Source organism: Bos taurus, chromosome 10 (genome assembly GCF_002263795.3).
Source record: "Bos taurus isolate L1 Dominette 01449 registration number 42190680 breed Hereford chromosome 10, ARS-UCD2.0, whole genome shotgun sequence".
In the NCBI taxonomy this organism is placed as follows: Eukaryota; Metazoa; Chordata; class Mammalia; order Artiodactyla; family Bovidae; genus Bos; species Bos taurus.
In genome coordinates, this window is record NC_037337.1 from 44,384,797 (window position 1) to 44,409,328 (window position 24,532).

The 24,532-nt window shown below is 40.3% G+C and overlaps 1 protein-coding gene across 5 annotated transcripts in view; it reads left to right on the top strand.

Moving 5' to 3' along the window:
* The window catches only part of FRMD6 (FERM domain containing 6), a 267,195-nt gene that overhangs the window by 87,968 nt on the left and 154,695 nt on the right, over positions 1 to 24,532 (top strand). For 3 of the 5 annotated variants that reach the window (XM_024997600.2, XM_024997601.2, NM_001102133.1), the window contains one exon: positions 4,267 to 4,330. The exons of the other annotated variants lie outside the window; for them this stretch is intronic. The gene's annotated coding sequence lies outside the window, so the exon portion shown is untranslated. The remainder of the gene's footprint in view (positions 1 to 4,266; positions 4,331 to 24,532) is intronic. 5 annotated transcript variants of the gene reach the window in all.

Consider the following 24,532-nt stretch of genomic DNA (forward strand, 5'->3'; position numbering starts at 1 on the left):
ATGAACTTTCACACTGTTATAGCCTTTATGACCTAAATCAAATTCCTTGTGATTATACAGTGGAAGTGATGAATAGATTCAACAGATTTGATCCAATAGACAAAGTGCCTGAAGAACTATGGACAGAGATTCATAACATTGTATAGGAGGCAGTGACTAAAACCATCCCAAAGTTAAAGTGAAAGTGAAGTCGCTCAGTCGTGTCTGACCCTCAGCGACCCCATGGACTGCAGCCTTCCAGGCACTTCTGTCCATGGTATTTTCCAGGCAAGAGTACTGGAGTGGGGTGCCATTGCCTTCTCCAAAGGTGGTTTTAAAAAGAAATACAAGAAAGCAAAGTGGTTGTCTGAGAAGGCTTTACAAATAGCTGAGAAAAGAAGAGAAGAAGAAAAAAGGCAAGGGAGAAAGGCAAGGATATATCCAACTGAATCCAGAACTTGCATGAAGTGATGAGACTGGATGCCACTATCTTCATTTTTTGAATGTTGAGTGTTAAACCAGCTTTTTCACTCTCCTCTTTCACCCTCATCAAGGTCAAGAGACACTTCAGTTCCTCTTTATTTTCTGCCATAGTTTGTATCATCATATCTGAGGCTTGAGTAGGCAGATTTTACTGTGTACTCCATCCACATGCTCTTGTAAAATTTGAAGTTCATACTCTGTGAATGGATCACCAAATGAAACTTTATATGATTTTATTTAAGAGAAAATGGCCAAAAGGAAGGAGTATGAGGGAGAAGCATATAGAAATGTACATGAGTTGTACTTTTAATTTGGGAGATGACAAAGTATTTCACAACCAGAAACCCCTGGTAATCTACCAGTGGATTATAGGGCCAAACAGAAGGAAAATGGAAATTGAATGTGGAAAACCAGAGTAGTCTTCCTGGTGGCTGCAAGTTGAGCATCAGTCAGCCCTACCACCTGCTGCACACTGACCATGATGGACAGAGATGTTCAACGTCAAAGCACTGCAGGTCAACCATAAACTCAGAACAAATTATTCTCCTTTTATTCTAGGCACCTCAGGTGAAAAACTGGCATGTTTCATCTTTAGGGAACTTTGAGATAATTTAATATGATTTCCTCATTTGAAGAACCAAAACCAGCAGAGATTAAGGGATCTGCCCAAGTTCATAGAGCTGATTAACAGAAGGGCTGAGACAAGTCCCACTGGGCCAAATAAATACATTTGGGATGGCCTAATGAACAAATGAATGACTATTCCAACACCAGCATGAAATGAATTCCAAATCTGACCTGCTGAGCATTTGGATGCTCCATACTTTTCCTCAGTCATACAATAAGGAACTGATTGTCCACAGTAAATATTCATTCAGAAGTGCCCCATTTTATAGGACATGCAAGGCTACTTTACATATAGATTTGACAAGATTTCAAATATATAAGAACAAATCTTTTAAAAAAGTAAGTAAATTTTCTGAAAAAAAAAAAATCCAATTTATCTGCTATACCACTCCAAATTTTCATACATAAAATTTGCTCACATGGGTCTTCCTACACTAAGTGAACTGAAAGAGGTAATTAATAAAGCACCCATCCTTTCTGTGCAAACAGAGCCCAAAAACCCCCACTGTAGAATGTGCATTTTGAGTGGCAATTGCCAGTGCACTTGCGAAAACCAAAGCTCAACTCTGTATGTGTGGTCCATGATATTTTCCTCTGTAGAGTGAGCATAATATTTTATAAAATATCCCTCTGTGTGTAAGTCACTTTCCCTTTCTAGGCTGAGAGGGCAGGATCACTTGTTGTTTTGATTGAATTGGTTGGAGTGGAACATTTGTGACAGCCTCCTGCACCCCACCCCATGCAGGAAGCCCTGCTAACGTATAGCAGGGTTCATGAGCTCAGCTGCCCGCAGGCTCCAAGTAGGTGATATTCCCAGGTGGCGCTAGTAGTAAAGAACTTGTTTGCTAATGATCCCTGGGTGGGAAGATCCCCTGGAGGAGGAAGTGGCTACCCACTCCAGTATTCTTGCCTGGAGAGTCCCATGGACAGAAGAGCCTGGTGGACTACAGTCCATAGGGTCGCAAAGAGTCCGATACATGACTGAAATGAATTAGCACGAATGCAGGTAATACTCAAAAGTGAAGCAGGTTAAGTGGTGGAAGCTTAGGGATTGGTACGGGCTGTGGAAACTGGAGAGCTAGTGTTCCATGTAATGGGGGTGGATTTTACTCAACTCTAGTTCATTGTTACCATTTAGAAATGTGGGCCGGGTTTTGATAGACTCTCCACTTTGTTTAAGAGAAAACAGAAATTATACATTTCAATGTAAAATCTTTCAACTTAATGTTGACAGCTAATACAAATTTGTTTTAAAACATTCCAAATGTTGGTAGAAGAAAAAAGTCCTTTGGCCCATTAGTTACCAGTTTGAGACTTCCAGACCCTTACAATGAGATTTAGTGAGTGGTATTAAATTGTGTAAACTTGTGCGTTATAAATAAAACACAGAGAAAGACCACCCATCTTTTTATACAAATCATATGCATCCTTTAATCTTTACCTATTCACTTGTTTCCTAAAGCCCTTCCCAGCTCTCTGACATCATTCATCTGTACGGTCTGCACCACACGGTTCACGTTCAATGATATGCATTCTTTCATTGTTTCTGATTTCACATGTGCAGACTTAATTCTTGCATTTAAACTTCATTGTAAACACTTCCAGGGCAAGAATCATATCTAATACTTCTTTTGTGCCAACCTCAAAGCTCAATAAATGTTTGCAGCTGATACTCTTTTCATTAAGGGAAAAAGAGAATAGTCTTTGCTGACACACAATACTAGAAACGAGCTTAGTGTCTTGAAGTTCCTGAATTTCTAGCCTAGGCAGGCTAATAAGTTCAAATCTGTGGGCACCTTGCCTTGCTGAGCTGAGAAGCACTGACTTGCCATAGGTTTTTTTAAAAGAAAGCACTTTGTAAAATAGGTGTGAATTCACCATGGCTCTTCTAGAATAACAGTATTGTAGGATGTATTTAGTCTAATGGAGGTGACCCCATCTTTTACAAGTGTGACTTTAAGTGTGAAATTTTCTGAGCCAGCTCTTATCTGTAGGAAGCCTCTCAGTTTAGGCAGTCAGAGAATGGTAGGCTCAATTAAAGAAGGTCAAACTCACATTTCACAAGTCAGAACTCTGGGCCATTTTAGAGTGACTTTGTGGAGCAGAGGCATGAGCTGTAATCAGCCTTAATCCAGAAATGGGTGTGGTGGGGGGAGAATGGAGCTAGCATTGAACTCCCAAAAATGACTGACAACTACCTTTGTATCCACATGGAAGTGGGGATGGGGTGGTTGAGATATGACACGTACTGCAAGCCACTTTTTGCAGTGTTCTAGACATCAAAGTTATCTCTATACTGCCAAGAGCAGGCTACAAAGCCAGAACAGGTACACATGTGTGCCAGGAGGCCTGTGAATGTATCTGGGAGTGAGCCTAGCATTTGGTTTGAATTGACCAAAACTATCTAAAAGGGAAGAAGCTGGAAGAAGTGTAGATCCCCTGTGGATCCCTAAGTTCCTTGAATTTGATATGATGGAGATTACAAAGGAAAAGGTGAAGAGACCAACTCTGATGAGAACTGACTCCCTGGCCAAAAAAGAAATTGTATTCTCTCCCTTACTTGTAAATAATGATAAAATACTTAAAAAGTGCTTTTACTGAAAAATCCCAGCCTCCATTTTCCTTAGACTCACAAGCACCATGCACATGTGCCTCTCAGACATTTCTTTGCAGTTCTTATTATTCATCCATATTATTTGGTAATCTAGAAAAGAAGACTTCCCAGGTGGCTCAGACAGTAAAGCGTCTGTCTACAAATAAATCATCAAATAAATAGATCACATCATTGCACTAGGAAGCAGGTTTGGGGATGCAAAAAAAAAATTGTAATACTTTGATTACTAAAATAAGCGCCTCCACTTGGACAAACAATACTTAAGTCAAAATAAACATTAATTAATGTTTTTCAGAATGTTAGTTGTAACTCTGATATTGTCACTTTCTATTCAATAAAATTTATTGCTAAATCATCAAATTTCCTTTTGTGCTAGTCACTATGTTGATCCAGTTGCATCTTCTTCATTTGCAAATTTAAGTTGCTAATAAAAAGTGAGGTAGAAAATATAACTCATTTATCCTTGGGATAATCGTGTTTACTCAGTCCAAAGTGAATAGTAATTATAATGATAGAGTAATTTATATTCCTCTCTTGATTGCCTCTTATCCTTCTCTCAACAGCCTTTCCATCCATTTCTTTTCTCACGAAGCTTCTTCTGGTTGGAAACTTATCAAATTTCATCAGGTAAGAAGTACTGTGTGAACCTGTAACATATTTCAAAAGAACTCAGGGTTAGGAAATCCAGTGATGGTGTTCGCTTTGGACAAATATCTAGAATGTAAACTGGGGAAGATCCATCAAGACCCCCAATCATTTTAGAGCAGTGGCTCTAAAGTGTGGTCTCCAGACCAACAGTCAGCATCAGCAGCACCTGGGAAACTTGTTAGATGTGCAAACTCTCAGGCCCTTTCTTGTGTTTTTAACAAACCTGCGAGGTGATTCTGGTGAGTTTGAGAACCACTGTCCAAGATAGGCTTCATGGACCAAAGGAACAGAAATCCTCTGGATTGATGGAATTTGATGGATTTGATATCTCTTCTTCCTTTCTTTCCTCCTTTGTCTTTTCCTCCTTCCTGCAGGTTTATCCATTCCTCATTTAGTAACCAAAATTGGCTTCACAGAATCATACTTCATTACAAACACACCGTCTTTATGACAATGTAAGTGCTATCTAATATGGGACTCCATCAAAACTAAGCATTCAGTAGATGTTATCAACTAATTAACTGATTTAAACCCTTGTTTAGCTTTGAGAAGGAAAGCTTCTGTAAGTTACAGAAGACACAGTTATAAACAGGTGCCTATCTTCTAAGATGGTTGCCTTTAATACTTGGTATCCATGAGACATACTCTCTATAAGGGAAGTTATTATTTTTATGTGGGCTGAAAGCTTTGAATTGTTCCCTCAAGAGTCATTTGCAAAGGATTGTGTTTCCAAAAGGAGCTCATGTTTTCTTGTATTTAGAATGCTCGAGGTCTATACACTATCCATTATCTCCAATTCCAGTGGCCAGTCTAGATAGCTCTCCAGCAGCCATTTCATGTTCAGCCTTACTATAATTTGGTGTAACCTTGGGAATACTTGAGCCACCTGGTGGCTCAGATGGTAAAGAATCTGCTTATAATGCAAGTGACCTGGGTTCGACCCCTGGGTTGGGAAGATCCCCTGGAGAAGGGAATGGCAACCCACTCCAATATTCTTGCCTGGAGAATTCCATGGACACAGAAGCCTGGCAGGCAACAGTCCATGGGGTCACAAGGAGTCAAATATGACTGAGCCACTAGTTAGCATGTAAGTGGCAATGCTTATGAATTATCTGCTAAATCTAAAATGAACGTGCATGAGGATGCTGTCATTCTTAAGTAACTGCTAAATGCTGCCCCCTATAATACCTTTGCTGAAGATACCCCTCATGTGCAAATATATATGTGGTTTATTCTCTATGCCGTGCATATTCTTCAGCAAGTAGGCAGCAGAGTCTCTAAAACTCAGTTTCCTCATTTGTAAAATGAAAATAATAGAATCTACTTGTTAGTATCATAAGAAATAATGGAGGTAATTCAGGAGCACTTAGCACAGTGCCTGACTCAATAAATATTTAGCCATGATTAAAGATCATTTTATTAACAGAATTATAAAGTCAAAATTTTCACGTAAAAAAATGTCACTTTAGACTTCATCCTATTAAAAACAAGCACATCAGGGAGAGATAAAGTGTATCTCCCTTGCATGATTCTACCACAAGTACATTGTATTTTCCATGGAGATTTGTTGTTATTGTCAGCTCCTTGCTTTCTGTTCTTCTAGTCCCTTGGCCAGTGCTGGGATTCTAGCATGGCACCAGGTAGAATTAAGCACATGAGTTAAGTGTGGAAATCATCATTCATAGCCCACCTGTACAGCTAGGAGATCATGGAATAGTGCCTGATATTAGTTTTGCCCTTTGGAGCAGAATACAAAAGTTCATGTGCAGGCAGCAGAAGGTCAAAGGACCTAAAGAACACCTTGAAAGGTGACTTACCTCCCAGCCTCTATTCAACTTACAAAGCAAAGCCTGTATCCAATTTTTAAGGATTTCTGGAGAAGAGAATTTCCCTAACTTTTCATTAAATGCTAATAGAAATAGATAAAAGTTACATATGATTATGAAATCTCATAATGAAATCATTATGAAATCTCATTTTGGCCTAAGTTTAAATATTTCTTAGAGAGACTATAGGATATGCTAGCAAGATTCAGTTCCATCTATGAGAAATAGATGGCTTTGGCAAGAGAAAGGATGCAGAGATAGGAGAGGAGATTCTTAGAAGAGAGGTTATGTAAAGCATTAAGCTTATATACATGTCCAATAAACAAGAGACTTCAAGTTTGAATTAGTGACATGGAGAAATGAGAAACATCTGGAATCGGTGCTTATTTTTCTGGTCAGAAGCACGGTTTTGAGGTCCTTTGTTGAACTGTTGACTTTGTAAAGACTTATTAAAAACAAATGCCTAAGGTGACTAAGAAGAGAATGTAGCTGAATTTGGAACACAAAGTCCTTAAAGGGAAGGCTTTCATTTTAAAGAGTTTTTACTTTCCATCAGCTCAGCTTAATGCTGTCTCCTCAAACGAGTCCTTTTGTTCCATTTCAATACACACTTGAAGAGTCAAAGGCTTACAGACCATTTTAATTTAATAGTAAATTTTTGAAGAGAGAAAGGGGACTCATTTTCTTCATATGCTTAAGTTATATGATTTGTCCTTAACCAATCCCCTCCCTTCCACATGCACACAAATAACTGTCTAAGGAAAAGGGGATCTACTAGATGCTAGCCCTTATTTTATTATAGGCACAGCTGGGATTTACAAAGGAGGTTGTTTCCCTCTTTGGTTTCTGAAGAAGATTAGTTCTGTGGACAGATTAGTTCTGAGCCTTCTAGCCAGGATAGGCCAAGGAGCCCAGCAATGGGTTATGGGTTAACCCCTCTGGGTCCCCAGTTGACATGCTCATGTATCCTTGCTGGGCCTGGAACTAGTCACTCGCTATAAGAAAAGCAGGTGTTCCAGGCCAATGAGGTGATCGTGTGTTGAGACTTAGAGGGGGCCACCTCTAAGAATTATTTCCTGCTGATGCCCTGCCGTGCCTTTTATCACCCTTCTGCCCATATGAAGTGAGGGAGAGGGTGGGAGGAGGTATGGTGAAAAGGGACAGAGGTGACATAGATCTTCCAGGAATACTCTCCTTCCTCACTGATTTGCTACTCTCCTCAAATATTTCACAAAAAAAGGAAATGTTGGAAGGAGCCAGATCTCAGGGAGGCTGTAGGATGGAATTGTACATTTGGCATCACAAACCGGGATAATGAAATTCTGGTAGTGTGCTAAATTCCCAGCATGCTGCTGCCGAGCCAACCTTGTGCTGGTCTTTGTATTCAAGTTACAGTAATAAAGACGGTCCCCATGTCTCCTGTTTTTTATACTCAAGTTATTAAATTCAGCAGTATGGACCCCTTACTTTACAGGAGGCGAGGTGGAGGGCAGATGACCACTTACCAAGACCATCATTCTCATAAAAGAATCAAAGAATTGCCATATGTGGATCAGACCACAGGCCTAGCTGTTTCTCCAGCTAAGTAGCCTGATTCTAAAATGACTACCCGGGACAGTTGGTTGGGAGATAGGGGAAGATAAGCTTGCTTTCTATGAGGCACTCCCAGAATCCCACAATATTTAGTTATTGTTAAATTCATATTCCCTTTAACTTATTTTTTTCTAATGGGAACATCTCTTGTTCCAATGGGTAGCAGAATTACTACCCACTGTGTGAGCTCATGATTTTTTCATTTATGCAAAAGCTGCCTTTGACTAATCTTTGGGGAAGGTCCATGCTGTGTTCACCCTGCCCTGTTCTTTATAGTTTTGTAAATGTCAGTCTTCTTTGCCTTCCACCTTCATCTTTTCAGACCGGAAGGTGCAACAGGCTCTCCCTCACCACAGCAACTATGTAGTTCCCTCTTCTGGACCTGCGCTGGAGTTTATTGCCCAAAGTATTCCAAGCACAGAACAGAGTATATGCAGAAGTAGAATATAAATATTCACAGAGCCTTTAAAAATACCCTAGAAAAAAAGGTCTCTCTTTTTAGATCTATATGCATTTTGTATTACTAAAGTAAAATGTAAACCTATTCTTTTATGTAAGACCAATTTGGAATTTTTCATCATGGTACAGTGCATGTAAAAATAACTTCTTTATGCCTAGAGAAGTAATGCCCCATCAGTGACCCAAAATGGCTACCAGGAACAGGTTTATGAGTCCTACTTCATTGCTGAGAATTGTTTAAATTGTAATTTTAAGACGATTTATTATTTTAATTTTAAAATATGGCTTACATTTTAATTTTAGTGTCCAGAGACAGTCTAAAAATTTGGAGGAAAAAAATTAAAGCCAATATGTGATTCAACCTTATCTAATGAAAGAATTTTTTTTTGAAAGACAGGCTGTGACTGTAAAGGTGGCTTTATCTGCACTCCTTGAGCATTAGGACTATTTTGCATCACTTTGGTTGGGGTGGCTTTCACTTCCCTCACAGGTGCTCCCTAGCAGACAGGGGTGGAATTTCGCTTCCCCTTCCAGGGCCTCCTGAGGTGAGGGCTGTAAGAAAGTGTCCTCCAGGGACTTGTGGGATACCTACCAAACTGTTCCCATGTTCACCAGATTTACAGAACTTAAAAGATTTTACGGAACTTTAGGTCACAAAAATGTTTTCTTTGGGAAATGCTAAGGGATTTGCTTTTCCTCTTCACCACAATGGCAGGAATACAGAGCTTTCTCATGATTTTTTAATAGGATACAGCTGCCCAAACTGCAGTGCCTTCTGCTAGGACTCTGCCTCATTTTTCATTTGCAGATGCCAAGAACTAACTAACTCTCCATCTCTCTCTCCCTCTCTCTCTTTGTCATACACAGCGAAAGCTCAGGAACATGAATATATCTTTGTAAACATGGACCTATCAGTATGTATTCCCAGATGGAGCAAATGCCACTTTATTTCAGGCAGTTTGGTCTGGTCTGCTCCCACATTCTGTAAGAAAGTAGATGTCCATGGAGACCCCTGTCAGCTCCAGGCAGCTGGCAGCAAGTGGGTGTACTCAGGAGCAAGAGTGAGTCCAGCTTGAGCCCTGTGGTCAGCAGTGGGGAGAGGAGTGGCCCGCAGACTGGAGACCAAGGGGAGTCAGAATGAGCCAAGGGTCCGGGCAAGCCTGGCACCCAAGACCCAGGAGAATGGTCCATGTGAAGAGTGTCCAAGATTAGGGCCCACAGAGTCTGCAGGAACCAGAGGGACAAAGCAGGAAGAAGCACAAAGCAGGCTTACATGCCAACACTAAAGAAGGCATTCTAATCATTTCTTGCTTCAGGATTTCTCCTCCTTCCTGTAGTGTGGACAGAAAACCCAGTATAGGTGAGCACAGGGTGCCAGGATGGGGTTCAGAGGCACAAGGCATCAGATGCGTCTCCTGGTGACATCATGACAACGCAGAGAAGAGGCCTTTAAAATCACCATCAAAACATTAACATAGTTTGCCAAGGGAACTCATGTCAACCGAAAATTCCTCTGTCTTCTAGCCTCACAGTGCCTATCTCATCCCTGTTTTTGATGTAGCACGCATTCAAAAATTTTTTGATCCTATAAAATTCAACATATGACCTCCTTCTGTGACAGAGGTTTTGTGGTCTCCATAAGAATAAGCATCACCGAGAATGTCCTTCCAGACCTGAACTCATGTCCTCCATCTTTTCTTTCATCTCAGCATGTTGTCCCTTGGCCTAGTCCTTGGGGTTTCCTTTTCCATCATGTGTAAAAACCTCCTTGTCTTCATAGTCCAGATCTGGGCACACTGTGGGCAGGAACCTCTCCAAAGCAAATTAATTACTCTGACCTTCTTGTCTGGCATGTTGTGTAAATAGCGTATGGAAAATAAGGCCTGGTCCTGATTTCGTCTTTCATTGGCCATATGCATGAGGCAAGTCCCTCTTTTTCCTGAGCTTCTCCTGCCTACTCCTATGAGCTGATGTAAGAATCAAGCAAAATAATGGAAGAGGGAGGATTATAAATTTTAAAGCACCTCAGAAGGCATTCTTAAAATAAAATATAGACACTTGGCTCATATTGGGGTAGAGCTGAGCCTCCTCCAATCATTTTCTTGGCTGGTTTGTATAACCTCTGGTGAAATGATCATCATTGTCACTAAGTGGCATAGGTTTCAGCACATCCCTTGTTTCTTCTGTGGCTTTCACAGGGCAGTCCCATCTGCTGTGAACTGATACTTCTGTGAAGGGATGGGGTAGAAAGGCATGTAGTTAAAAAAAAAATTGAGGCCTCTGATTAAATGAGACACCTTAGGAGTAATTTTGGCTTCTTCAACCCAGGAAAGAATAACAACAGTGATTATTATAAAACCCAGAGTATAAACTGCCAATAGCCTAGCACTGTGGTTCTTATCATTTGAAATTTCCATTCATCCATATTCTGTCTCTCATAGCCACCATCATCATGAACATCAAATTTAACTGAGGTCCTGTCAGTTTGATTAAATTTTAACACACATTTTCACCCATCAAATATGTGCCAAGCCCTATGCTAAGTGTATAATGATGAGTAATTTATAGACTTTTCCTTGAGAAACTCACATACAGTTAAGCACATACATAAAAAATCAAGGTTTACTGTGATCTTTGCTATAGGGGAGGTATATTCAAGTGCTATGGGAGTAGAGAAGAGGGAGCAACTCAACTATCTGTAGGATAAGTTGCAGAGGAGTTAATGCACCATAGCTTCAAGGTTGCATGGAAATCGTCTGGAATGAGTACAGTGCAGTAGTTGAGTACAGGGGCTGTGGGGCCAAGCCGACTGGTCCCGATCCTGACTCCACCACTTCCCAACTCTGTAACTTAGCTTAGGGACTTATCTTTTGATGCCTCAGTTTCCTCACCTCTACAATAGGTATGATACTAACAGAGCCTAACTCAAGGGCTCTCATGGGTAGAAATGAGGTAAGGTATAGGGAGCACTCGGAGCAGATTCTGTCATATAGTTAATTACTCAATGAGTAATAGCCATTGTTATTGTTATTATTTGTTCTTCACTAAGTGAATAAGCAGGAAAGAGATTCCTAAAGCTCTTAGAGACTTAGTCTCTTAATTTATGAGATTTATAAGATCATTATTATCATTATTAATAACAAAGTGAACACTTATATACCATGTCCTAGATAGTTTATATATGTAGCTTGACTAAATATAATAAACCTGAGACTCAAAAACTTTATACTGAAATATCAGTGACACCATAAAGAATATGAAGTAAATGAATAATAGGTTCACGAAGGGTGGATGAAAGAGAATTATATAAGGAGGGATATTTACAATCCAACATGAGGGGGCAAAAGTCAAAGAGACTTTTGATTGATGGGCTTAAGCCAAATGAGATCCCTTGCATGATTTTGTGTTTATTTTCATTTTCATTTTGTAGTTTTTCTTGTTTCTTTCTATGTTCACTGCCTCTAAGCAGGGCGTATCCTCTACAGTCTGCTTCCCTTCTCACCTCTCATCTCATGCCCAGCCCTGAAAACGTTTGTGTACTGAAGTTTGTGACGTACAGATGAGGATCTGGAACTTGAGTTTGGTAGTTGCTTACATTTGTTGAATAATGTTTTCATGCCAGGCTCTCTGCTAGGTGCTTACAGACATATGACCCACATAATATCCTAAACGAGTCCATGGGTGAGGAAACTGAGGGTAAGAGAGGTTAAGCCTTTAAAGAAGAACAGGACCAGAGGCATTGAAGCAGGAAAGTGTCGGACTTGTTCTGAGACTCGTTTGGCTGGAAAGGAGGATCCATGTAGGGGACTGGTATGAGTTTAGGCGGAAGCGGTTGGATGACCATGAATGCTAGGCTCAGGAATTTGAACGTGGCTACAGGAAGCTAATAAATGATAGGTTTCCTTTTCTTTGCAGCTTTATGAAAACCCACCCACAACAAATATATAGGCTGCCACATGGTTCACTCCAAAGTGAAAGGGGTGCCAGGAAGGTCTGAAGATGGTCAGGTCTCTTTGGAAAATGCCCCATTACAGGCAGGAATAGTCCTTCCCCTCTTAAAAAAACCTAAGGGAGGTGGGACCTTCCAATAAATATTCTCAGTTGAGTTTTCTTCATATATTTATATCATTTTTTAAAAATGACCACCCAACTTCCTTTCCTGGATTCCAGTCCTTGACCTCTGATGCTTAAGCTTTATGCTGCCAAGTGCCCTCAAAATCAAGAACGCATAACCTTTGATTCTAAGAAAATCTTCATGATGTTGTTCCTAATTACCTTTCCTCTCTCATCCTTCTTCACTCCCATGTTGTACCCCAGCCACACTGATCCTACTGCACCAAATTTTCTGCAAAAAAAAATCTTCATCAGACCACATACTATGCTCTAACCTCCATAATTCTTTACACTTCTAGGGTATGATTTCTCACTAGGAATATGTTTTTTGTCTACATTAGACCATAGGCTCTCTTATGGTAGGGACCCTTGTCCTGTCCTGATTCCTGCCTCTAACAAACACATGCAAGCACATAGTCAATGCTCAAGCAACAGTTTGTCAATGAATGAGTAAATGAGAGAATGCGTTCTAATGCCCTCGTCCTTATTCACTGTTGGACCCTGGTCTTCAACCTGCTAGGGAGTTTCCCTCTCTGTCTACCTGTCCCCAGACCCCCACCACCAACTTGGTCTTGAATTTCCATGTCACTCTCCGTATTTAATGTATTCCCCACCCCATTTACAATCTGGCACATGCGCAGACTCACTACCACCAAAAACGACAATGAAACTTGTCTTCTGTCTCATTTCTAGTGGTCATCCTCTGCCAAAACTCATCTGTCACCCATATACAGGTCCGAGGCCTCCCAGTTCTCATTTCCCTCTTTTTTTTTTTTTATTTCCCTCTTAAATCAAACAATTATGTTTCCATGGAATTGACTGGAAAAAGAGACAGGGAAAGGAACCCTAACAACATCATGATGTTATATGTAGTTGTTGGCAGTTCCTGGAATAGAGGGGATATGTGTGTGTGCTTAAAGTATGTGTATGTTTGTGATATAGCTGCCCACAGCTGGGAATGGTCTGGTTAAGTCTCAAGGAATGAACAGCCTGGATATATCTGCCTGCCCATTGGAAAGGGACAGGCCCTAGTTGGGCAGTCCTGGCTGTAGGGGCTCAGGAATTCTACCCAGCAGACCAAACCTGATGGTCTAGTAGTAGCAATAATAATTGTAACAGCCTAATTGCCTTTGCCTCTGTATACTCCCTCTGTTCTAATCACTATGCTAAGTTCTTCACAAAGATTAGTTCAATTGTTTCTCACATCATTCCAATAAGGCGGAAGCGCTTATTACTCCTGTTTTATAGGTAAAGAAACTGAGGCATGGAGAGGTTAAGTAGCCTACACAGGATCACACAGCAAGTGATAGAGCCAGGATTTGAACCCAAACATTCCAACATTAGAACTCCATCCAGTATGAAACAGTTCAAAGCAGATGCCCCATGATCACTGAGAGTTACAGTGTGTGGAAATGAAATACACATGCACACAAATGCAATTTGTTTTTACAATAAAACTCTCACAACTGAGGAAAATGGAAAGCTCATTAAATCTTAAAGAATATGTAATAAGTAGAGAAAGGATAGTTAAAAGTATCTCACAAAAAGCTGTACTTCTCAGCATGTTTATAAATTTGTAAATGTATTCCATTATGCATATAGGGAGAACCATGGAGCTCAGGGCTGCCACAGTTGTCCTGCATGTGGGCATCCCCTGGAATTGTGCAGTGCACAGACTACTCATCCTTACATGGTGGGTCCCCAAAGCAGGCTTATTTATGCCTGTAAATTAATACAGGGGCCAAATGGAAGCCTATTATGAGGCTTGAGTTCAGTTCAGTTCAGTTCAGTCACTCAGTCGTGTCCAACTCTGTGAATTCATGTCCGACCCCATGAATCGCAGGACGCCAGGCCTCCCTGTCCATCACCAACTCCCGGAGTTCACTCAGACTCACGTCCATCGAGTCAGTGATGCCATCCAGCCATCTCATCCTCTGTCGTCCCCTTCTTATCCTGCCCCCAATCCCTCCCAGCATCAGAGTCTTGTCCAATGAGTCAACTCTTCACATGAGGTGGCCAAAGTACTGGAGTTTCAGCATCTTAGTGTGGCCTTAAAAAACTAAGTAAAAGAAAGTGTTGAAATGATAAACTGACTGTCACAGGACCATGGAAAGCAGACATCTATCCCAATGTGGCTGCAGAGTCTCTGACACCACACTTTCCTGTTCAGCCACTATACCAATGTACCAGTGTCCCTTAACCTGCCACTGTGCTCCACACACACCCCCCCATACTACCCAGACTGTAAAAATGATCGTCCTTCCTCCTCAGCCTCTCTCCCATCTTTACCCACTACCTCCTTCTTGAAGACCTAGATGTGCATCCATCCATCATTCCTCCATTCATTCAGCCAACATTTTTGGAGCACCTACCATACCCTGGGTCCTGAAGTAGATGCAGAGTAACACAGATGGGAAAGGCACCCTCACCATCAAACTGCACCCAGTTTAGAACAGGGGTTAAATAAAGCAAATTCTCTCCAGGAAGTTTTATAATCATTCTCTCTATTCCCCAGCTAGAGGAATTCTCATGTTTTGGAAGCATTTACAGTGCATATCCTTATGGATAAAGCAACAATTTGAGACACTTAAAGCAGAACAAATACATTGTAGAGAAACAGAAAATATTGTGAAAGCTGTAAATCAGTAAGTTTATATGTCTGTATCTCTTCTGGGTTCATTTTGTGAGGAGGCAGTGAAATGCTAAGTTAAAGCTCAATTGATTTTCTCCCGATACTTGCCAAATTCTTGATATCAATGTCACTATGTTTCCAGGATTCAAGGAGTCAGCTGAGCAAAAGTAACTTATACCACCTCCTCCTAGCCTGGGAATGGTTTCTATTTTTTCATTAAATGTGTGAGGCTTGAACCAGACAGCTATACATAGTGCGAAAATAATTTCATCCCCAAAGACATAAAGTAACAAATTACCTACTGGAACAACCACAGGTGAAAGGCTTTTTTAAAAAAATTATTTGTTATGAATATAAAATCCCAGCTGGCCATGCATGTTCCACTGAGACTTGAAGCCTTATCTTAGTAGACTATAGCAAGCTCCTTTAGAGCAGAAGCTATGTCTTATTTATTTGTCTAGCCCAGGCATTCAGCTCAGGGCTCAGTAAGTATTTGTGAATATTTTATACTACTGATAAAAGCAGAAGTCTGTGTCATTCTCTGATGTCTTGTCAGACTCCCTAATATTCTGGAGAGAGTGGCATTAGAGTTTTTTCTGTTTGGGCTTTTTTGAGGGGGCACTGGTGAGCATAAGGGGAATTGTTTTGCTTTATTTTTTTTTAATTGAAATATAGTTGATTTACAATGTGTTAGTTTCAGGTGTACAGCAAAATAAGCCAGTCACACACACATATGTGCACATATATATACATGTATATTCTTTTTCATATTCTTTTCCATTATAGATTACTACAAGATAGTGAATATATTGGATTGGCCAAAAAGTTCATTTGAGTTTTTTTGTGAAATATTATGGAAAAACCTGAATGAATCTTTTGGCCAACCCAATAGTTCCCTGTGCTGTATAGTTGGACCTTGGTGTTTATTTTATATATACAACAGTGTGTATCTGTTAATCCCAAACTCCTAATTTATCCCTCTCCTACTGTTTTCCCCTTTGGTAACTGTAGGTTTGGTTTTTTAGTGTCTGTGAGTCTATTTCTGTTTTGTAATAAAGTTCATTTGTATCATATTTTTAGATTCCACATATAAATGATATCACATAATATTTGTATTTTTTCTGTCTGACCTCACTTAGGATGATAATCTCTAGATCCATCCATGTTGCTGCAAATTTCATTCTCTTTATGACTGAGTAGTATTCCATTGTATATATGTGTACTACATCTTCTTTATTCATTCACCTGTCAATGTTTTATTTTTGAGATGTCATAATCCAGTAGAGACCAGGATGAAATCAGTGACCTTGTCTTTCAAGATAGCTTAGATATTGACCACTGATTATTCCATTTGATGAGTAGGGCTATTAAATGATCTTATCTGCCCTGTGATCAGCACTCAAGAAAATAATTGTATCTCAGACTTTAGTACATGTATTGTTGTTATTCAGTCACTAAGTTGTGTCCAACTCTTTGCAACCCTGTGGAATGCAGCGCGCCAGGCTTCCCTGCCCTTCACTATCTCCGGGAGTTTGCTCAAACTCATGTCAAATGTGTTGATGATGCCACCCAACCATCTCATCCTCTCTTGCCTTATTACCTTAAAGTTTTGCTGTATTTTCAACTCAGGAATTGCAGCCAACCCCTTCTATGACCCTAGACTTCACATCTCTTCTAAAGGCTGTACAAAAGCTATGAGCCTTCTTCTACCCCATGCTATCCCAGCAGTATGCCCTGGCCTAGATTCCCCAGGAAATCCATGTGCAAACAGGAAGTGGCTTATGAAGCCATGCTTGGTCTGAAAAACACAATATATATGTCATCTCACCTTCAACAGAATGTGATATTTAATGTCACAACCCTCTTCCTGTCCAGCTTGGCACTGGCATTTTGTTTGGCATGGTGGTGAGAAATGTAACAAAACTATGTGAAGTTTTCCTTCCAGAGCACTTCTCAAGGGAACTTGGTTGCTTTACAAGAAATTCCTATTGCATAATATTCGTGAAATGCCCCTTCTGTCCACTAATGAGAAGATTCAGGACAAAATAAACACATTTCATCTTGACCATATTTAGAACCCACAATAAAAAGGAGTAAAAAGATAAGTTGATGAAATTTTATCTTCATATTCCAACATATTATTCACTGTCTCTTTTTTTACTGTAATAACTTCTTAAATGAGCTTCCCAGGTGGTTCAGTGATAAAGAATCCATGGGCCTTTTTGATCCCTGTGTCAGGAAGATCCCCTGGAGAAGGAAATGGCAACCTGCTCCAGTATTCTTGCCTGGAGAATCCCATGGACAGATAAGCCAGGCAGACTGAAGTCCATGGATTCACAGAGAGTCGGACATGACTTAGTGACTAAACCACCAACTTCTTAACATAATGGCATTTATATACATTTTCAGAGGATTTTCATTGTATTAAGTATTGAATTACATACTGCCAGTAAATCCATTAGAAATTCTCATTCCCAACTCTTATGATTTGGCTATAAAGATTCAAAAAGAAACCAAGACATTATGGAGAAGCCAGTGGCTACAGCTGCAGGATCTTAACATTTGTTTATGTTGTAAACTTCTTCCTCTGCGAAACCAAAATGGTTTAAAATTGTGGCATATCATGTTGGTCCTTGATGACTACCTTCAGGTGTGTGTTTGGAAGGGCAGCTGTGGTGGCCATGCTCTGGGTTCCCTTCTCCACCTCACCCCAGCAACACATCCTCTGAACTCTACTCTGTTACTTACCAGGGCAACTGGAGGAGGCTGCATCAACTCCCTGCCAACGCCCTTCTAAAAGCACAGTGACAAAGCGGCCTTATTGATCTGAAACAAATTTTTCCATTTTAAACTTAAGCAAGTGGTGGTAAAATAGAAGTATTTATTTATTTATTTATTTGTCCTTTATCTATTTTTTTAAATTTTGTTTTATTTTCCTTTATCTATTTTTTTAAATTTTGTTTTATTTTTAAACTTTACATAATTGTATTAGTTTTGCCAAATATCAAAATGAATCCACCACAGGTATACATGTGTTCCCCATCCTATGTGTTAAAGATGTATGCCAGATACGCAAGAGTTGTAGTTTTTTAGTTCCTGCTTACACATTATTGTTTTCCTATTTTTTGATCCAGCATAAGGATTAAATGTGATTTTCAGAAAGTCATGGTTAGATGCCTCCTACAAGCCAACTCTTCCTAAAAGAAAAGAATACTCATAAATATAGAACTGATATTGGGTTTATTTTTGTTCTCCTTTCATTTTTCTTGATCCTGCAGTGCAGGTGTTGGAGAAGGCAATGGCAACCCACTCCAGTGTTCTTGCCTTGAGAATCCCAGGGATGGTGGAGCCTGGTGGGCTGCCATCTATGGGGTCGCACAGAGTCGGACACGACTGAAGCAACTTAGCAGCAGCAGCAGGCTCCTCTGTCTATGGGATTTCCCAGGCAAGAATACTGGAGTGGGTTGCCATTTCCTTCTCCATGTCGATCTTTCTGACCCAGGAATGGAACCCAAGTCTCCTGCATTGCAGGTGGATTCTTTATGTCTTCCTGCAAAACCAGTTACAGTAAGATAGAAACGAAGCAAACTGGCATGTGGTACATGAAAGAGATCAAGTGTATTGGGGCTCATTCTTGCAGAATTATATAAAATTGATCTTTATACCTGCTTCTCCTTCCTATTAAGTATGGATAGTAACTCATTCATTTTTTTCACTTATTTACTTAATTCACATCTTCATTCAAAGTACTAACTAGGAATCAGTTGTTTGCTAGAACATGAAAAAAAATAGAAAAGAGTGACAATCCTTGCTATTTCTTTGGGGAGACAATATCTACATTCATGAAACAATTTAAGATTTATTTAAAATATGTAAAATTTAATTGTAAAAATAATAATAGATGACACTTATATAGCATTTACTGTGTGCCTGAAACTCTTTGGGTTTTATAGATATTAATCCTCCCAATAACCTTGTCAAGTAGCTTCTGTTGTGATCTCATTTTACATGTGCTGAAACTGAGGCCTAGAGAAGTTAACTAACTAGCAAGTTAGTAGCAGAGTGAGGATTTGAATCCACAATTTAATCTGGTTCCAGAGTTCAGGCTCTTTGGCCACTGCCTACCATGCACATTTTTTTCTTTGAAATAGGAACAACAATCATTTTTGAAATACTTTCCTGAATCATCAACAGAGAGGCATTGATTATATTTTAAAATTCAGCCTAAAGGATGTATCAATAAATGTGTTACTCATAAATGTTTACCTTTTAAGCTTCTAGACTAGACTGTTTTCTGGTTTGATTGTGATTAACATTTGTGGAAAAAATGATAAAATACAAAATACTCAGGATCTATATAAAATTTATACAAATCAAGTCATCACGGTGTTACTTATTTCTTTCTGCCTCTGTTCTTACAGTTCATGACTGTAATAAAAATAAGTTGTATTTTTATTTAGGGAGAACCATGCACACACGTTTTATGTAGAATGAAACTGTTGCAGCCTGAGGTCACTCTGGAAAGCCAAGAGCAGAAGATATGAGCAGAACCTCAGTGATGGTCTAAGGTTCAGGCTATGAAGAAGTGGTATTAGAATTTTTAGAAAGCCAGAATTGCAGGAAGAAGAGCCAGGATTTGGAAATGAATATAGATACCATGATAGGAGGAACGACTGTCTTACACAATAGTGTGAGAAAACTTTTATAAGCGGCCTTGAGCACCAGGCTGAAAAGTTCAAACAAAACCCCACAGACAAGTATAAAAGCAAAGAATTGACTCATTCATGCATTCATATAATTACAACACTGGAAGGGACCTTGGATAGCATCCATTCCGACTCCTCCTTTTACAATCATAGAGTCTAAAGACCCAGAGGCCACTTCCAGTGTCACTTACCAAGTGGCAGAACAGTATGCCGCTGTCCTGATTCCTCATTTAAAGTCATTTCCAATGGCCACTCTGGGAAGCTCACCTGGAAGAGGCATTTGGTTCAACTCAAGGGAGAAAAAGAGGCTGGGGGACCTGTGAGGCATTACTGCAAAATTCAGGTAAAACACAAGAGGCTTAGTGGAGACGGTAAACTTCTTGAGAAAGAATTGAGGGAATTTGATTGAGTAACATTAATAAAGAGATGGAAAGCACCAAGGTGCCTCCACATTGGCATAGCTTTGACAGAAATGGGGAATTTGGACAGAGATGTCACTTGGGCATAGAGATCATCAGCTCAGATTAATGCCTGTGTGAGTGAGGTGACATATTACACCCAGTTCATGTGGGATCTTCCGTAACATGATGATCAGATTCCAGGGCCCTCTGCAGTTTCTCCATTAAGCACTTACCACCATCATTAGCATGTGAGCAAGTCCTTGCCAAGACTGTGAGATGACACTGAACTCCATTTTGCTTTGATAACCATTGTCTGCCCTACCCTAGGTATTGGTGGTGGTTTCTTCTAATGCCAGCCTCCTTCCTGTGTGTTCACCTCCCCCAGAGGCTGAACAGCAGAGTGGCAAAAAGGGTCAGCTCTGAAGGCAAATAGACTGAGATTGAACCCCGCCCTACAACTCTTTCCTTGTGTGACTTTGGCAAACTTCTTAACTTCTTGATAACTCTTTCTCCTCATCCCTAAAATGACACTGTGATCAGTACTTACCTTCTAGCACTGTGAGTATTAAATGAAGTAATATATGTAAAAGAATAGCAAACACTCAATAAACAGCAGCTCTGACTGTGGCAATTCCATGATTCCTCTCTGCTCCATTACAGTTCTGGAGGGTTTTTTTTTTTTTTTTTTTCTCTACAACAGCCTAGAGCACTAGAACATTTCCTTCTTATCAGGTACCCATTCTCTGCGGCTGCTGTTGTAACCTTAGCATGTCCCATTCATTGCAGGAGTCCCCCTCTGCTTCTCCAACAAAGGTCAGCCTAGGCCCCCTGGATTCTTAGGACATCTGAGTCCCCCACCCAGTGAACCACCTTTCCCCCTCACAAATAGGCAACTCAGGTTTGTTCTGGGAAGGGGAATGACCCCTTTCTCCATAGTCATGCAATCTCACAATGTAAAATTGTGATTAGGCCATCCAGCTTTCACCAAAGGGCTCTCAGATTTGGCAGATCACCCTGTGTTGGAGTTCATCTAGCTAAAGGTTCAAAAGTAAATTCTTTGCCTCTGAAGCAGGACTAAAAAGGAATTGAAAGCAGAGAGGCCCCTAAATTGAGATTCAAATCTAGGCTTCACATTTACTAGCTATGTGACTTTGGATCATGTAGTACGTCTGAATCTTGGTTTCCTTACTTGTAAAAATAGGAATATTAATACTGATTTTCCTATGGTAAGGATGTGAACATGTAGTACCTGACACATAGTAAATCCTCAACAAACTCTGACTCTTGCTATTCTTCTGTTTCTTATCATCATCATTACTGCCGTGACTCCATCATCCCCCAGTTATGAATATACCCAATATTTGAAAGTGGAAACATCTTCTAGCAAAGTGAGATCTTGTTTTTGGCCTTAATAACTCAGCGAATTTGTAGCTGGTGATGACAGGCAACATCCAACATCAGAAGCCATCAGAGTAGAGTGGCAGCCAAACCATAATCTCATCATTTTGATTTCATCTTCAATGTTGGCTCCTTAAGCTAGAGGTGCCAATGCCAGGACCAAGAATTTCAGGCTTCTTTGTAAGGCCAGAGAATTTTAATGCCATGGGATGCTGAGCTAAAGCACAAAGAGGAGTTTGAGGAGACTAATAACTACTATAAGGTCTCAAGTCAATATGGTGATACTACTGCCTGCTTTATTTTTCTATAGTTTTTATAAAGATATCATAGATCACACAGTAGTTTTAGGCCTTTTCAAGAGCTCATTGAGGTACATAAACAGGCCAGAGATGATTTATAGCTTTTTGGTTTCATCTGCCATTGAATTTTAGAAGTAGAGTGAGGTGACCTCTCTAGACAAACAAATGAGGTGGCAGTGACACCCCTAAATCCCTAAACTGTGCAAGTGAGACCTTTCCCAGTGCATGAAGATAGCCAGTCTGAACTGCAGTAGCATTCTTATTCCTCCTCTGTACAGTCAACAGAAAAAAGCTAGGCTTAGGTTTGCAGCAGAATGGCAATTAACTCCCCTGGTTCCCACTAGTCAAGGGTTGTTGGCATTAGAATTCTAGCAGACTATTCTTCATGCAGAGCATCTTTCTTTTTTATTATGTTCTCTGGCATTTTTACCATCTGTATTACTCTGTTCTCATCTAATTTGATCTTAGACATTTTAAAAGATGAAATTACATTAGACCCTCACAAAACTAAGCACTGGGCAAAGTTTAAAATAAAGATGATCTACAGGTTTCTACTCGGTGTAACAAAAAATATAAATTATAAATACAGTGGGCAGAAAAGCTGTCCTCTGATGAAATATTTTCTGGATTCTGTGAGAATAGAATCCAGACAAGTATTCTAGTTCTACTCTCTTTAAGTCAAATTTCAATTGAGAGCCTCAGATCTTCTAAAGCTACTATTGCCCCAGCATGCCCCCATCCTCCCCTCCATCGATCTGTCACATCTGTGCCCGTCACAATTCTCACTTGTTTGGGCTCTGACTAAGCTAAGCTGTAAGGAACTAAATGGAAGGGTATAAAGAAATTCACAGGCTCTACTAAAATGCTAGAGAATGAGACTCAGAATCCAGGTAAGGAACAAAGGAAGCGCACAGCCCAGCTCTCACATCACATAAGCAGCTTGACTCTATCACTGCCATCACTAGGGACTATACGCCATGGCTGGCATCACTACCATTGATCAGAAGGAGCCCCAAACTTTCCAGGCTTCTCTGTGCACTCACTCCAGTATTAAAGCCCCCCCGTGAGGACACCCAATTGGCCTCCTACCAAACACACAGTAGTGATGTCCTCAAACACAGAAAAGAGATTCAGAGGATGGGCAGCCAAAAAACGATGTTCCCTTTCTCTTCTGTCTTCCTCTAACTGCTCCCATTCTACCTTAAATTTAGTATAAAGCTTCTTTTTTTTTTTTTCATAAAACCTTTTTTTTTGATCCTTATTTTTCCTATTTCACAGATAGGAAACACAAGCATCTTAATTCGGACTTCCATAACAAAATGCCATAAACTGGGTGGCTTAAACACGAAGCATTTATTTCTCACAATTTTGGAGGCTGGCAAGTCTAGGATCAAGGTGGCAGAAGATTTGCTATCTAGTGAAGACACACTTTCTGGTTTATAGATGACCACCTTCTTGCTGTATCCTCACAAGGCAGAGAGAGCTCTGGCTCCTTCATCTTCTTAAAAGGGCACTGATTCCAAGGGGCTCCACCCTCATGACTTCATCTAAACTTAAACACCTCCCAAAGGATCTACCCCCAAATAGCATCACATTGGGGATTCAGTTCAGACCCCATGAATCACAGCACGCCAGGCCTCCCTGTCCATCACCAACTCCCAGAGTTCACTCAGACTCACGGCCATCGAGTCATTGATGCCATCCAGCCATCTCATCCTCTGTCGTCCCCTTCTCCTCCTGCCCCCAATGCCTCCAAGCATCAGAGTCTTTTCCAATGAGTCAACTCTTCGCATGAGGTGGCCAAAGTACTGGAGTTTCAGCTTTCGCATCATTCCTTCCAAAGAAATCCCAGGGCTGATCTCCTTCAGAATGGACTGGTTGGATCTCCTTGCAGTCCAAGGGACTCTCAAGAGTCTTCTTCAACACCACAGTTCAAAAGCATCAATTCTTTGGCACTCAGCCTTCTTCACAGTCCAATTCTCACATCCATACATGACCACAGGAAAAACCATAGCCTTGACTAGACGAACCTTTGTTGGCAAAGTAATGTCTCTGCTTTTGAATATGCTATCTAGGTTGGTCATAACTTTCCTTCCAAGGAGTAAGAGTCTTTTAATTTCATGGCTGCAGTCACCATCTGCAGTGATTTTGGAGCCCAGAAAAATAAAGTCTGATACTGTTTCCACTGTTTCCCCAACTATTTCCCATGAAGTAATGGGACTGGATGCCATGATCTTCGTTTTCTGAATGTTGAGCTTTAAGCCAACTTTTTCACTCTCCACTTTCACTTTCATCAAGAGGCTTTTTAGTTCCTCTTCACTTTCTGCCATAAGGGTGGTGTCATCTGCATATCTGAGGTTATTGATATTTCTTCCAGCAGTCTTGATTCCAGCTTGTGCTTCTTCCAGTCCAGCGTTTCTCATGATGTACTCTGCATATAAGTTAAATAAGCAGGGTGACAATATACAGCCTTGACGAACTCCTTTTCCTATTTGGAACCAGTCTGTTTGTTGTTCCATACCAGTTCTAACTGTTGCTTCCTGATCTGCATACAAATTTCTCAAGAGGCAGGTCAGGTGGTCTGGTATTCCCATGCTTCATATATGGTTTTTGGTTTGGTTGTTTTGGATTTTAGGAGAACATAAACATTCAGTTCATAGTACTAAGCCCCAGAGAGGTTAAGTGACTGTAGAAGTTCATGAAAAGTGAAAGTGAAAGTCATTCAGTTGAGTCTGACTCTTTGTGACCCCATGG